General features: G+C 36.5%; 1 protein-coding gene across 3 annotated transcripts in view; it reads right to left on the reverse strand.

Moving 5' to 3' along the window:
- Positions 1 to 16,517, reverse strand: part of Strbp (spermatid perinuclear RNA binding protein) — a 133,304-nt gene that overhangs the window by 104,295 nt on the left and 12,492 nt on the right. The window contains exons 1-2 of one of the 3 annotated variants that reach the window (XR_013108550.1): positions 16,286 to 16,396; positions 14,241 to 14,304 (exon numbers count right to left, since the gene is read on the reverse strand). The exons of 1 other annotated variant lie outside the window; for it this stretch is intronic. The gene's annotated coding sequence lies outside the window, so the exon portion shown is untranslated. Of the gene's footprint in view, positions 1 to 14,240; positions 14,305 to 16,285; positions 16,397 to 16,517 lie in introns of those variants that run through there. One more of the 3 variants, XM_034494785.2, reaches the window with a different exon arrangement.

The raw sequence follows: 16,517 nt of genomic DNA on the forward strand, positions 1-16,517 counted from the left end.
CCTAATCCAACTTGTGCAGCTAGCAGACAAGGCCAAGACATGAAGTCAGGTCTTCTTAGTTCTAAAAAGAATATTTCAATGATAGCAAGTTCTTTTTTGAAGGGAAAACAAAATAATCAAGTGACAAAAAAAATTAAAAAACAGAATGATGATGAGTAGGTTAGAGGAAGAAAAAGACATCAAAAGGATGATGAGTAACTAAGTAACATTTTGGGTCTTTGGTCTTTCCATCCTTTTTTGGGGGGTCAGATCATCTCCTCCCATGTGGACTGCGTAGCTGTGACCTACATAAAATGTGCTACAGTGAGAGGCATCTCCTTCTACAACTCCAATGAGTTCCTCTTCCCTGAATCCCTCTCTATCCCTTTGCCTGTGTCCTATATACTGCCACCTAAGTCTCCATGGGCAGCATCAAGTGAAAATAGTAACATGTTACATCCTCAGTAATCATTTGTATATAACAAGTTTCATCTCCATAGACCTTGGCTTCCCCATATATAAAATGAGAAGTTGAATTAATTAACTTTAGAAGATAGTTCATACATTTTATTCATAATTTTTTCCTTTTTATTTTCAATTTTTCAATCTTTCAGAAAAATGTAAACATTACCATACCACTTGTATGTATTTCACTTAGCTTCACAAAGAGATAAACCAGACCATTATTGGTCATAATCCACAAAACACACTCTTAAAAATTATAATCACAAATGCCTTAATCCAAATGCTGAAATCTCATAACACCAAAATCTGATGTTTAAAATTCTAGAAGTCATAATGGCAAAATAACAAATGCTGAAATCCAGAAAGCCAACTTCTCAAAAGCCCTAATTCTCATATTCAAAAAGGCTTTTAAAGCATGGGCCAGAAAAATGTCTCCTCACGTAAAAGTGCTTACTTATCACTAAGTTCAATCCTCAGAAGCCACATGGTAGATGGAGAAACCGTTACAATCTGTCCACTGACCTCTACACATATAGGCACACATACTTTTACACTATTTGGTGGAAATAAGCAGAAAAAACTTATATGACTTTGATTTTGGATATTATTAAATTTATTTAGAGTCCAATGAGATGACCTAGGGCTAAAATTCTATCCCTAGGATCCCTTAGGTGGAAAGAGAGGACTGAATCCTGCAAGTGGTACCCTGACCTCCACATGTGGGTTGTGGTACATTTATCAGCATGTGCTCTCTGGCACACAACCAAAATACAAAAAAACTAAATATGTTAACAAAATGTTAAATGTATCTTACAAAAGACAGGTCAGAAAGAGGACAGCAGGGAAGTAAACTAGCATTTCTATGCTAATTGGAAGCACCTAGTAAATTAAGAGATTATTTCCACTAGTCACAACTGCCTCTGCAATTTGTGGTGAACACTCTACCATTTCTTTGGGTGGTCATATCTGAATCCCCAATCTTAATGAAGCAGAGCCAAAATCCAGGTAGTGATTAAAAAGCTAATTCAAGTACAGCATAGTAGCCTAGGAATGAGGAGGTAGGAGGAAAAGAAGTTGTTCATGCCTAGCCTGGACAGTAAAGCAAAGCAAGATCTCAGAAAATAAATAAGCTGTGGTGGATGGCTCAGCAAGAACTGTTATAACTTAGCAAACATTTTGAAGGTAAGACCACAGGATGTCCTAGAAGATTGGATATAGGATTCGAGAAGAATTATGTTTATACGAACAACTAGTGGATAGCACTGCCTTCATCAGGCATAAGACCCATGAGTAGAGCATATTTTTAATGAAAATCTGAACCAGAAAGGTCACACATTGTCTATGGGACTATAAAATTATGCAATCATTTTTTGGAAAAGATTGATTTGCAACCATGTTCCACTCTAAATGTATATTAGACATCCTAGTGATTAAACAGTTGAATACATGACTTTGAATAAACACTCTCCAGCTGAAATATCTCAGCAAGTGATACTAACTTATAAGCCAAAGTAAATGCAGTTTTTGAAGACATACAAGTCTAGATGTCCTCAATAAGCTTTGAAGTTATAAAATGAAAAAAGAAACATGTGAAACAACAAAGGAAAAAGAAACTGATAAGAATTTGTCAATAAAATAAAAAGTAGGATGACAGAAAGTAGACAACACATCATCCTGAAAGCCAAGAGTACTTAAGGAGGTATGAGAGTACTCAACTGCCAACTGCTGTTTTTACATGAAACCAAATGACTGAAAACTGACTACTAAATGTAGGCATGCTGGCATTACTCATGACCTTGTCTAGGGTACTTTCAGTTCAAAAGCAGAAAAGCCCTGATACGAATGGGCTTAAAAAAAAGAAAGAAAGAACACACAGTGTCCCCCTGGCTCTGCTGACTTAGCTTCTGACAATCCATTTTCTTGTTCTCAGAAATACTTCGAATTATAAAACGTTATTGTGGTTTTTGTTAGTATGCTGGGTAAAATAATTTTTATTGATTTCATTTTAAACTTCAAAGTTTGTAGTGAGTTAAAATGTCCTTCAACATAATTATAGGTCATATTTATTTTCATATTGTAAAATGCTAGTTAATCTGTTGAACATTTTAAAAAACTGGATTCCTTTTTGAGAATTTCATATATGAGTTCTGTATTTACATAATTTTTCCCTTTCTCTTCTTCCCACTCTTCCCAACCCCCCATACTTTTCAAATACATCTTATTTAATTATTGTTCATATATGTACATATGTATACATGTATAAGTATATATGTATATACATATATATGTATATATGTATAAGTATATATGTATATACAAATACTGATAAAGTGTTTTGAGTTAAAAAATAAATAAATAAAATAAAATAAATGGGCTTAAGAACATGATGGAGAAACTCTGAAGTAGTCCAGGCCAATGAAACTATGAAATCATGCAATCATTTCTGCAAAACAGATTAAATAAAGTTCTTCAAAACAGCAAATACAATTTATGTGACTGAGCAATTCTACTGTAAAGTATAGACTCATATACATTTTTAAAATATGTTCAAAAAATTGTTGGGTGGCAGTACGTGCCTTTAATCCAAACACTGAGAAGACAAAGGTAGGTGCATCTGAATTCAAGGCCAGTATGGTATACAGAATAAGTTCCTGGACAGCCAGGGCTACACAGAGAAACCCTGTCTCAAAGATCCAAGAAAGTTAAAACTTAAAATTAAACATAATATTTTTCATAATAGCCAAAACATGGAAACAAGTCTAATGTCATCAACTAATGAACAGATAAGCAAAATGTGGCATATCTATACAATATTATTACCTGGTCATAAAAAATAACAAAGGGTTGACAACATGTATGTAATATGAATGTACCTGAAAACCTCTAAGGTTTGAATGTAATAATGCCTTTCATAAGATCAAGCTTGAACACTTGGTCACCAGCTGATGGCTCTGCTTGGAAAGGGTCTGAAACCTTTAGGAAGTAAAGTCTTGCTGGAAGAAACCAGCCACTGGAGGCAAGGCCTTAATGTTTTATAGTCTGGTCTCACTTTCTGTTTACTCTGTTTCCTGAGTATGGATACAATGTGCTAAGGCCTGCCAACTTACTACTACCCTCCCTTCTGTTCTATCTTCCCTACAAAGATGGACTATACCAACATGAAACTGTAAGTCAAAACTAATCCTTTCCTTCTTTAGTACAAGAACATTAAACAAAAACAAAATTAGGCAAAGAAACCAGACATAAAGACCATGTGTTGGCATCAGGAACTGGCTTTATAGTCCAGGAATGGCTTTACGGTCGCAGGTCACCTCCAAATCCAACAATGACGGTGACGTCACCCATAGGCAAGAGAGACCTGTGCATCTGTTGCCATGGCAATTGCCATATATTACCTGCATCCACCTGGTCCACCGGCCCACCTTTACCTGCGCCAGTGGTATGCGCGGTTACATCACAGCCCAAATAAAAGGCAGAGGCAGACACCCCCTGACCTCTCTCTGTCTCCTCCGTCCTCTGTCACCCCACCTTTCGTTCTTTTCCCCAACAATAAACCTCTCCTGTGGAACTGTGCTGGCCTGGTATGATCTGTCTGGACAAGCCGCAATTCTATAACACAACACCATGTATTACATGACTCCACTTATTTAAAATCATCGAAACAGGTAAATCTTACAGATGTGACAAGTCAATCAGTGATTTCCAGAGTCTGGAGAGGAAACAGAAACTGCTTGGGGTTTTATAAGGGGTAATAAAAATGTTCCAGAATCAGTGGTAATGGACGTACAAGGGTGAAATATAATTAAGCACAGAATCATACCCTTGAATTATATTTATATGATGTCTTAGCCAGTGTTCTATTGCTGTGAAGAGTCGCAATGACCACAACACTAAGAACGCATTTAATTGGGACTTGCTTACAGTCTGAAGTGGTTTAGAACATTATCCTCATTATCTGCATGGCAACAAGCAGGCAGGCAAGGTAGCTAAGAGTTCCACACACTGATCCTTGGGCAGTAAGAAAAGTGACCCTAGGCCTGCCTTGAGCTTTTGAAATCCCAGAGCCAACCTGGTCAAGTGCCCTCTTTTATTATGAAAGAGGGCAAAAATCTGGGTGTGATGGTTCATTCCTTTAATCTCAGCACTTAGGAAACAGGCAAATCTCTTGACTTAGAGGCCAGCCTGAACTACACAGCACAGGCCAGCCCACAGGCTACATAGTGAAGCCCTATCTTGAAAAAAGAAAGAGAAAAGAGGACTAGAGGGAAGAGAAAGAAAAATGGTACCTTAAATGTCAAAATGAGGTCAATTGTGGATGTTTTTTTTCTTTGTTTTGATTTTTAATAATTACTTATTTACTTTATGTATATGAGTACACAGTAGCTGTCTTCAGACACACCAGAAGAGGACATCAGATCCCATTCCCGATGGTTGTGAGCCACCATTTAGTTACTGGGAATTGAACTCATGACCTCTGGAAGAGCAGCCAGTGCTCTTAACCACTGAGCCATCTCTCCAGCCCCAGAGGTCAATTGTTTTAACATAAGAAAAATTACCCATTTATGTGGGAAAATCCTGTCTGGAGAAAAGATCAAAATAATGACTCATCTCCTTCCTTTCTATGCTATTCCTATACCCTGGTCATATCTAGAAAATTATCACACTTGTAGCTAGAAATGGTTTTCAATGTCTACTGAGCTTAAAACAGCCCACACACAAATACTTATTCTAAGAATAGTCTCTTTTATCCTTCTCCAACACAAAGACACCTTAAAACCATAAAACCAAGCTTCCATCAGGAGATACTGATTGCAAAATCCTGTGCTCAAGAATTATTGAGGAAGGACTGAGCCAATCAAGGTCTGCCTCACAGATATGTTAAATTAAAATAGAAACTTAGTATATCTGTATGGCTGAGAAATGTTAAGACAAAAATAAAGGCTGTGAGAACAGTCACATTTTTACTGGAAAGAAAAAGCAGGCAGGTCTTCAAAAAAAAAAAAAATAGATCCATCATGGGTGGGCAGAGTGAAAACGGTTTAAGAAAACACAATATTAAAGGCCTTTGGACTGTTGCTTTAGTTTTACCTAAGCCTCTCCAAATTCCTGCCTATGATACCTGTAAGCAAGACTTCTATTTCTATTACTCACAGCTAGAAGTTCCAAATGGTATTGTACTAAACTTTCTTTCCTGTGTCTCTTTCCTACTAGCACCATGAAGGTAGGCAGTGTCTTATTCATGTCTTCATCTTCAGGACTAGCAGACCCTTAAAAACACCAGGTGCTTAATGATCATCACTAAGAACTACTAAGACATACTAAGAACTGTGCATTTTACATATAAATTTTTACAAAAATGTATAAAAACATACTGTTCTTTAATTGAAAGAATGATGAAATGAGGAGCTGGAGAGATGGCTCAATGTTTAAGAGAATTTGTTACTCTTACAGAGGACCCAGGTTGGGTTTCTAGAACTCATGTGGTCATTTACAACCACAGGCAAATCCAGTTTCAGGGATATACCACATTCTTCTATTCTTCTATATACCACATTCCTCCACAAGCACCAGGCACATGCATAACACATATACATATATTCGGGCAAAACAGTCATAGACATAATACAAATCTAAAACAGAAAACAAGAATAATGAAATGCTATGAAAAATAAAATTGTTTTGTTTTTCAAAACAAGGTTTCCCTGCATAGCCCTGGATGTTCTGAAACTATCTCTGTATACCAAGCTGGCCTCAAATTCACAGAGATCCACCTGCCTCTGCCTCCTGAGTACTGAGATTAAAGGCATTCACCACCGCCAGCCAAAATTAATTTTTAAATTCATCAAAATAGATGAATATAAAATGTACTATGAACAGAATATAAAATAGAATGTAAAAAGAAATAAGACTTTGCCAGGCATGGTGGCACTTGCCATTAATTCCAACACTGGGGAGGCAGAGGCAGGCAAATCTCAGTAAATTTGAGGCCAGCCTGGTCTACAAAGCAAGTCTAGGATAGCCAGGGCTATTCTACAAAGAAACCCTGTCTAAAAGAGACAGACAGACAGACAGACAGACAGACAGACAGACAGACAAAAGAGAAAAGAAATAAAAGGAGCCGGGTGGTGGTGGTGCACGCCTTTAATCCCAGCACTTGGAAGGCAGAGGCAGGCGTATTTCTGAGTTCGAGGACAGCTTGGTCTACAGAGTGAGTTCCAGGACAGCCAGGGCTATACAGAGAAACCCTGTCTCGAAAAACCAAGAAAAAATTAAAGAAAGAAAGAAAGAAAGAAAGAAAGAAAGAAAGAAAGAAAGAAAGAAAGAAAGACAGAAAGAAGAAAAGGAAGAAAAGAAAGAAAAGGAAAAATTAGCACTAGAATTGATGTATTGATTGTAGAATGTATAATTATTCCAGCTTTTTGAATGTCTAAGATTTTCATAACAAAATCAGGAAGAATTGTAACAGTAATACATTGCATTGATTTATACAGAAACAATTTATATAAATATATGCACTCTGGCTAACAGATTATATATATGACCCTCACCCATACAATGAAAATTCAAAAAAAAAAAAAAAATCAACTAGTATAGTTAAATGGCTTCTTTTCTTTGGTCAGTAGGTTTTCAAAGTGCTGTCTCTGCTTTTCTCATTTAGTTGCTTCTTTTAAAGTGACACCATGAAGCAATCATGGTTTGTTTAATCCTAGCATACAGGCAGTAGAGGTGGGTCAATCTCTATTAAGTCAAGTGAGTTTGAGGCCAGCTTGGGCTACACAGCAAATTCCAGACCAGTCAGGGCTACAGAGTGAGGCTGTCTCAAATAAACAAGCAAACAAAGAAAAAGACAATAGTGAAGTACAAATAAAAATAAAACTAAATAATTCCAATTTCATGCCTCCTTTAAAACTAGTTTTACAAAGAATAATCCTAATCAGTCTTCTATTATAACTATTCATAAAAACAACCAAAAGAGACCTTCAGGCCTGAAGACCTTGATGCTATTAATTTTCTTCACAAGGCAAAACAGACATAACCAGAGACTTCTAAAACTGGTCAAAAAGCCTAAAACAACATTTCTTAAAAAAAAAAAAAAAAAAAAAAAAAAAAAATGCTCAAATCCTAGGCTCATCCAATGCTCTTTTGGTTGTCTGCACTTGTTTTTTAGTGGGTTTGTTTGTTTTGTTCGTAGGGAGGGAACTGCTATATGTGATACAAGTACATGAATGTGCAGATGCCTACATATCACATGCAGAGATGAGGACAGAGCATTGGTGTCCTACTCTCTGTCTTATTGTCTTCAGACAAGGTCTCTCACTAAACTGGAAAAGTTGGCACCTAGGCTGACTGGCCAGCAAGTTCTCAGGTTCTGTCTGCTTACCCCTCCCCGCACCCCAATGCTGGGGTTACAGGCACACACAGCAATGTCCACCATTTCACCATTTTACATGGGACTGGTCATTTGTGCTACGATCCTTATGTTTGCAGAGCAAAACATTCTTGTTCCGTCAACCAATTGCCCTAGCCTACCCTAGTTTGTACTTAACACTTTCCTCCCCTTTTCATCAGGCGATTAATATTATGCCAAGTACTAACCTCATCTAAGCAAATGTTTTGCATCTACTTAATGACTTAATTTTTATTTTTACTAGACATTCATGTTATTAATACAGGTGAATATAGGAAATCACATTATGGCCAGGATTCAAATGACGTTGTAACTAATAATAGCTGAGCTTTATTAAAATGACTTAAAGGTTATTTCAGGCAACTAAAAAGGCAATGACAGAACGTACTATTCCTAGCCAATGGTAGGACAAATTTTATATAAGTTTTCTTTAATCTAGTTTTACTTTTTATTCAGTATGTTTATGTTAAAATAACAAGCTACATAATACTTGAGTAACTATATTCTTGCCAAACCGTCCAAAGAATGCTAGCCTGAATGATGCAAACCTCAAGTTTCAGAAAATTTATGATATAACCTACTAATTTATTGAAAACCTATCAAACAAAAAGCAAAAACTAACACATCTTCATTAGAGTACACTGTTACCCTAAAGATTATAGGTCAAATAATCAGGTATAAAAAGAACAGTTCTGTGGATTTGGTTATAACTCAGTAGCAGGCCAAACATGCAACAAAGCCCTGGGGTTGATCTTGAAGAGCACATTGGCATGGAGAATGAAGATGGTATTTGTTTCTCTGATCTATTCCCATTAATAGCAAAACTAAGGCTAAAGGGTACTTTACATACAACAAAAAATAGAATTATGATTCTATTAAAATTCAGCTACAATAAAGTCATCTTTTCTGAATAAATTAAAGAATCTCTAACAAGATAGGATTCCAAGAAAAAATAATCAAAAAATATTTAAAAGAAAAAAAAATAAGCTTGCAAAGTTTGGTATGTTAAAATGAAATATACAGGCATGGTGGCGTCTTTAATCCCAGCACTCGGGAGGCAGAGGCAGGCAGATCTCTTTGTGTTTGGGGGCTGCCTGCCTGATCTACATGACAAGTTCCAGGCCATGGCAACACAGTGAGGACTTGCCTCAAAAAAGGGGTAAAGGATACCCTGAAGTTTCCATATTATTATCTAATCAATAATCCACCTGTTCAAAGGCTTAACATTCTTCAACAACCACAGAGCTTCCAATACCTAGTTCACATTACCAAAACTGCATTATCTAAGCACCCAGAAGGCTGAAACAGGAGGATCACTACTAGTTCAAGGCCAACCTGGACTACATAGCAAAGACACTGTCTCAAAGACATTTTTAAAAACCCGTGTTTGCTGGCACACAACTTTAATTGTAGCATTTGAAAGGCAGAGGCAGGTACATCTCTGTGAGTTTAAAGCCTGCCTGATCTACATAGCCAAACTGTCTCAAAAAATAAAATAAAATAGGGTTAAAACTATCCAGATAAACACTGTATTTCACAAGGAATACATTTACTAAGAACCAATGGCTCATGTCTGTAAATCAGAACTTGAGAAGATCATCTAGAGTCAAAGACAGCATGGGGGGCTGGAGAGATGGCTCAGGGGTTAAGAGCACCGACTGCTCTTCCAGAGGTCCCAAGTTCAATTCCCATCATCCAGATGGTGGCCCACAACCATCTGTAATGGGATCTGATGCCTTCTTCTGGTGTGTCTGAAGACAGTGACAGTGTACTCATGTACATGAAATAAATAAATAAATAAATAAATAAATAAATCTTTTTAGAAGAAGAGGAAGAGGAAGTAGCAGTAGTAGAAGAGGAAAGGGATTAAGGCAAGGTCTTTTAAAAAAACAAACAAACAAAAAAAAACAACAACAACAACAAAAAATAAAATCAAACAAACAAAGACAGCATAGGCTACACTGTGAGTTCCAGGTAAGCTTAGGCAACAGTGTGAGACAGAAACAAATTCAAGCAAGAAAGGAAGAGACACATTTATACAAAGTGTAACTGTTCAAACATATTTCCCAAGAAAGGAAGAAAAAGGAGACATATACATTAAAAGAAAGCATTACTGTTCTATTACTTCTATCTCATATTTCCTATATTTATTTCTATATTTCCTTAATTTATGTGCATTTTATCTCCTGGAAGCAAGGCTATAAAGTGTAATTTCTAAGGAGTCCAAGTATTCCATTAGCTGACATATCTAAAGAATTGTCTCATTTATGAATGTAATGATGACTATAAGACAATGCAAATTCCTAAAATACTTTCTGAATCTTTAAAATAAGATCAGTAAGTGAGCCATATAGTAACAATATAAAAGGGGAGACCACAGCAAGTAAGTATAAAAATTGTTGCACATAACTTTCTGGCAAAACAAAACCCCACAAAGATGTCATATAGACTGTTCTGGCTTTACAACTTTCCCAGGTAGTTTCCTGTTTCATATTTGAATCTCAGTTGTCTTGTGTGCAGTAGGAATTCTATCACCTACTTATCTGCTTACTTGACTGAAAGGACTGTAGCAAGAATCTAGAGTTCAATGTATACAAAAATACTTTACAAAGTAGAGCAGAACTGTTCTAGCAATTGTTTGTTTTATTTGTTGTTTTTAAGACAGGATTTCTTGGAGCTGGAGAGATGGTACTCAACGGTTAAGAGCACTCACTGACTGCTCTTCCAGAGGTCCTGAGTTCAATTCCCAGCAACCACATGGTAGCTCGCAACCATCTGTAATAGGATCTGATGCCCTCCACTGCTGTATCTGAAGACAGCAACAGTGTACTCATGTAAATAAATTAAATAAATATAGAGAGAGAGAGAGAGAGAGAGAGAGAGAGAGACAGAGAAGACAAATAGGGCTTCTTTGTGTAGTCCTGGCCCCCCGGAATTCACTCTGAAACCAGGCTGGCCTTGACGTCACAGCAACACACCTACTTCTGCCTCCCCAGTGCTGGGATTAAATAGCATTTGTACTAAAACTATTATAGCTTTTGTATAGACTACTAGTACCTTTACACCAAACTCTACTCTCTATTACTTGTCAATGACACCTGCAAAGAGACCTCTTCTTACGTTAAGATCCTATAAGTGAATGATACTAAGTGCTAAGCAATGGAGTTAGAAATGATCCTGTGCAATGTTCACCTCAAATGCTTCTAAGAAAATTTGTCCCACATTTCCAATAAGAAAAACCAGGGGAATGCAATGAAGATAGCATCCCCAAATTAGCTTAGGTCCCTAAATGCTTTTATAAAGGAGAGTCGTGTGCAAATGTGAAACACCTGTCCTAGGCTATTGTAATTCACTGAAATCAGGGGGTTTACTCTTTAATAAAGCAGGTAACATACTGTGTAAGAAGAGTATAACTATAGAATCCCAACTAGAAGCAGGTTTCCAATGTCCTCATACAGAAACTTATAAAAGATAAAATCCCTATGCTGGCAGTTTCCCAAACAGGTACTATTTGAGGAGAGAGCTTAGTGATGAGAAAGTAAACAGGCTCTGAAGTCAAAACAACTCTGGTTCAAATCCCTGCTCCATCATTGTTAACTGTATGACTTTATAAGGGAAATTCAACCTCTCTTATCACTGCTAAGGATACTGCACCAAAAGCAGAAATAAAAGCAGTACTAACACGTCACTGAGCTGCTGTGTTTAAATTTAAACACTTGATTTAAAGCTGCTCAACAGAATGCATGACACCCAACATTCAGTAAATATAAAGCAGTTCTTATTAAAATTATAATTTACCATGATCCTGAAGTTTCACAAAACTAATCATGTGTCAGTGAAGCACTAAAATACTACCAAAGATTATCCTTGACATAGTGTGATGTGTTCTAGGAGACACACAATTAAATGAAGATTCCCCAGAGAAAAACTAAAAGCCATCTATTGCCAGTAACAAAAGAAGACAGCTACTTAAAAGAAGCATATTGTAGGTTCTAGCTATTTAATCAAATCATCATAGCAATCAACAAAAGTGTGCAGGAAAGCCCAATTTTAATATAGACTGTCTAGAACTCAGAACTGGTTTTCAAGACAAAAATGTATTCTAGCATCACACATATGCACATGAATTTATAAAAGAGTTGAAATCCAATTAATCCAAAGATGTGAAAGAAAACTACACAAGAAATTCAGAAATTTTTACACTGCCTCTAACAATAAATCATAATGTATAAAATCAATAGAACTTCATTAATTTACATATAAACAACAGGAAAGCAATAAGATACATGTCTGTCATAAAAACTCAAAAAAAAAAATCTGTCCTAGCTTCATTTCTTTTGCTGTAATAAAACAGTTTACAATTCCAGGTTATAGTCAAGTAACAAGTGTCTGAAACAACCAGTTATATTACATGCATAGTTAAGAGCAGGGAGAAATTAATATACGTATGCTCACTTGCTTGGGCTCAGCTCAGTTTCTCTACTGGAACAGTTCAGTACCCCTTTTCCTAGGGAATGGTGTCAATGGGATGAGTCCTATCAATTAACAATTAAGGCAATCTCAAACATACCCACAGGCCAACCCAAAGTAGACAATTCCCAAGATTATCTTCACAGGTGATTCCACCTTGTGTCAAGTTGATAATTAAAACTAACCAGCAGAGGGAGGGGGCAGAGAAGGAAAGGAGAAAGAGCACTGGCTGCTCTTCTATAGGACCTGAATTCAATTCTCCACACCCACCTACTTAGCAGTTCACAACCACATATAACTCCAGTTTCAAAGGACTGGACTCCCTCTTCTGGTCTCCTTGGGCACTAGGCATCCAAGCAGTGCATAAATATACGTGCAGGCCAAACTCTAACACACAAAACAGTAATTTTTCTAAATTTAAACAAAAGTGTAGTGTGGTGACAGGCACCTCTGACCCTAGCATTGGGGAGGCAGAGACAAGTATCTCCAAGGTCTAGGTCATCGAGGTTACATAAAAAGACCTTGTCTCAATAGATGATTGATTGATTGATTGATTGATAAAATTTCTGCAGCAGTGGCAGTCATATTTATGCATTTTTGCTTCTAAAAACAAACAGCATGACACGTTTTCTTAGTATGAAGTCATCTATTGTGTTTTTCCTAGATTACATCTAATCTCACGGATTTAAGTATTCTGACTTTACTTGTCTTCACACCACAAACTTAGGCCCAATAGCATACATCTTACATTTTGTAACAGTATATGTCTTGTGAATATGGCTTATGACTAAGACCAATGACATCTTTCTGTTATACCATTCTTTTAAGAAAAGTAATATATCACCTACATGCCTAAAATGAACTAGTAACCATGTACAATTTTAAAAGTAAGTCACAAAAATGTGATTTACTACTATCTGAATTATTAAATATTTTAATAAAGTAGCCAAAGTTCTCTTCTAGCCTTTTCAGGCACCAGGCACTCATATGGCTGAATATACATACATCCAGGACAAAATATTCATATACATAAAAATAAATCTTTTCTAAAAAGAAAGAAAAAGAAAGCATCAAGGGACTCCAAGGGACGTCTAAGGTTACAGAACTAGTAAATGACTGTCTTCTCTCAAACCAGATCTTCTGACCAAAAGCCCATTTTGTTTCCAGCCATTTTTCCACATAGTACTCTCCTGCTCAGACTGGCTCTTGTCCTCAAGTCCTGCTCACTATTCAAACCTTCCTCCACAAAAAGTCTCTCCAATTATTCTTTTAGACTTCTCTTCACACAAAAGTTAACTGAAAGTAATATCTAAGTCTTATACTCCAGTTGTCTATACACCAAATTCAGCAGTATGCTAGACCCAGAGTTATATATATACTATATCTTGATGCTTTTTTGTTTAGATTTACGAATAAGTCATGTATGTATGCCTGGTGCCTGTGACCAGAAGGTGGTCCAGGTTCCCTGGAAGTAGAGTTATGGATGGATGTGGGTCATCATTTGAGTTCTAGAAACAAACTCAGGATCTTTATAAGCGCAACAAACGAGCCATGACTCCCTCCAGCCTGTTTTTTAGTTTTTGAGATAAGGTCTTACCAGGTAAGCCAGGCTGTTTTTAAACTCATTACATAGCCCAAGCTGATCTCAAGCTAGCTTTGAAAGTTCAATCCCTGCCTCAATCTTACAAGTGCTGGGACTATATCCAGTCCTATGTGACGCTTTCTAAATAAAAGCATTTTAGTGTTAAATATCAAAACCCTAACTGGAGGCTGGGAAGGTAAGTCAGTCAATAAAAGTGCCTGCCACACAAACTTGAGGACCTAAATCCAGCTCCCCAGAATTCACATAAAACTCAAGTGTGATGGCACACTTCTACACTACCACCCCCACCATGGAGGAAGAAAGGCAAATGAATACCTGAAGCTCACTGGCAGCCAGTTCAGCTGAAAAAATAAGTTCCAGATTCAGTGAGAAACAGTCTCTAAAAAATAAGAAAAACGATGAAGATATTGATCTCCACATGTAAGTAGGTACATGTACACACATATACATAAACACACATACTACTTTTTTCAAGCCACATTAAAATCTAAGGAATCCTTCATTTTCTTTAATATTATCAAGTCAATGAATTGGTGAAGTAAACTGGAACCCAGAGAATGTAACTTTATGAAGAATTCAAAGCAAGTATTACTAAGCTCATTTTCAAAACAATTACATTCTACTTTTTCACTCTCAATTTGTTCTTCTCCTGGTCAGCATTATCAATACTGAACACAAAACTCCTTATCATTTACAGAAGGCACTTAAAATTTTTTCCATATCATAATCTTTCTGTAACTTTTGCCACAAGCACAGTAATTATCTTAATTACTTGCCTGCTAGTGTGATAAACTACCATGACAAAAGCAACTTATAGGAGAAAATGTTTATTTGGGTTACAGTTCCAAAGGGGACACAGTCCATCACAGCAAGGAAGGCATGGCAGCAGGAGTGTGAGCCCAGCCCATGGTATCAGTTGTCTAGAAGCTGAGAAAATGCAGGAAATGAGGACAGGTTTTATAATCACTCAAGGCCTGACCTTAGTGATATATTTCCTTGAGTAAAGTTCAACTTTCCATAACTTCACAAATAGCACTACCAGTTGGGGACCCAAGTGTCCAAATATGTGAGTCTGTAAAGGACCTTTCAAACAACAACAAGAATAACCTCACTAATACATAATATTTATTGAGCTCTCCTGCCTCTACCTCCACTAGAATGTTAAGGTCAATAACAGAAGGAATCATGTCTATCTTATTCACCGTCATATTCTAGTACCTAGAACAGAGAAACCCTTTCTCAAAAAACAAAACAAACAGAATGCATATTTCCATTTCGATTTGTATACAACTGCATATAATTCCAAAATTGTATAGTTCCATTTCAACATTCCAGTGGAGGTAGAGGCAGCAGAGCCCAATAAATTTTATGAATTAGAGATGTTACTGTTGTGGTTTGAATGTGAAGTGCCCTTTAATATAGTTCCTCATATTGTGGTGACCACAATAAAATTATCCCATTGCTACTTCATAACTATAATTTTACTACTGTTATGAATCCTAATGTAAATATCTGATATTCAGGCTATCTGATATGCAACCCCTGTGAAAAGGTCGTTTGACCTCAAAGGAGGTGGGACCTATAGCTGGAGAACCACTATACTAAAAGATTCCATTTATGTAACATTCTTAAAATGACATCACAAAAATGGACTTATTCTTCTATAACAGCATGTGACACTATCTCAAAAATAAAACTTTAGTAAATTTCAAAGGTGATAGTATATCCTCTGAAATCAAGTATTTCCCCCCTTGAACAGGCTTATAAACTGGATTCTCAGATTCACATTGGTATTACCTCTAAAACTCTGTAAATGTTTAGGTATCATAATATCAAATCATTAAATTACAATCCCTCAAGAAAAACAAAACTCAAGTGTCTGTGGTTTTTCTATCTTTCAAGTAATTCCAGTGTTCAAGCAAGACTGAGACTGAGTAGTCTCCAGAACTAAAGAATATACAATACATTTTAATAGCAATCCCTGAAACCCTGAAAATTGATGAACTGGGCCCAGGAGTTCAAGATCAGCCTAGACAATACTGGTAAGGGGAGAGACCTTTGACCTTATCAACAGTTTCTAAAGATCTAGCTACTAATATTTTTGCTAAATCTTAATCACAAATTTTATCTGTCTTCAACAAACAAAAAGACTTAAAGAAACCTCCATGGACATATTATTTTAGCTTGTCAAAATCTTTCAAACAAAAAGAATATTATACCCCATTTAGTTAGCCTAAAATCAAAAAGATTTATTCTCAAATTTAACACACAAACTATTACAATAAAGTACATAAGGAAGCATTTTTTTCCTTTTTTTTAGGTTTTATTTATGTATATGAACACTTTATCTGCATGCACACCTTCGTGCCAGAAGAGGACATCAGATCCCATTACAGATGGTTGTGAGTCAAAGCCTCTGGAAGAGCACCCAAAACTCTCTTAACCGATGAGCCATCTCTCCAGTCCCTAAAATTGTGTTTTTCATAAGTATCAAGTATGTATTTCAGGTTCAGTGTTCTTTTCCATCTGTATGGAGGAACATGACAACAGTGACAGCAGCAGAACAAAAACAGCTGGGCTATAGTGTAATGC

This window comes from Arvicanthis niloticus, chromosome 2 (genome assembly GCF_011762505.2).
Source record: "Arvicanthis niloticus isolate mArvNil1 chromosome 2, mArvNil1.pat.X, whole genome shotgun sequence".
NCBI lineage: Eukaryota > Metazoa > Chordata > Mammalia > Rodentia > Muridae > Arvicanthis > Arvicanthis niloticus.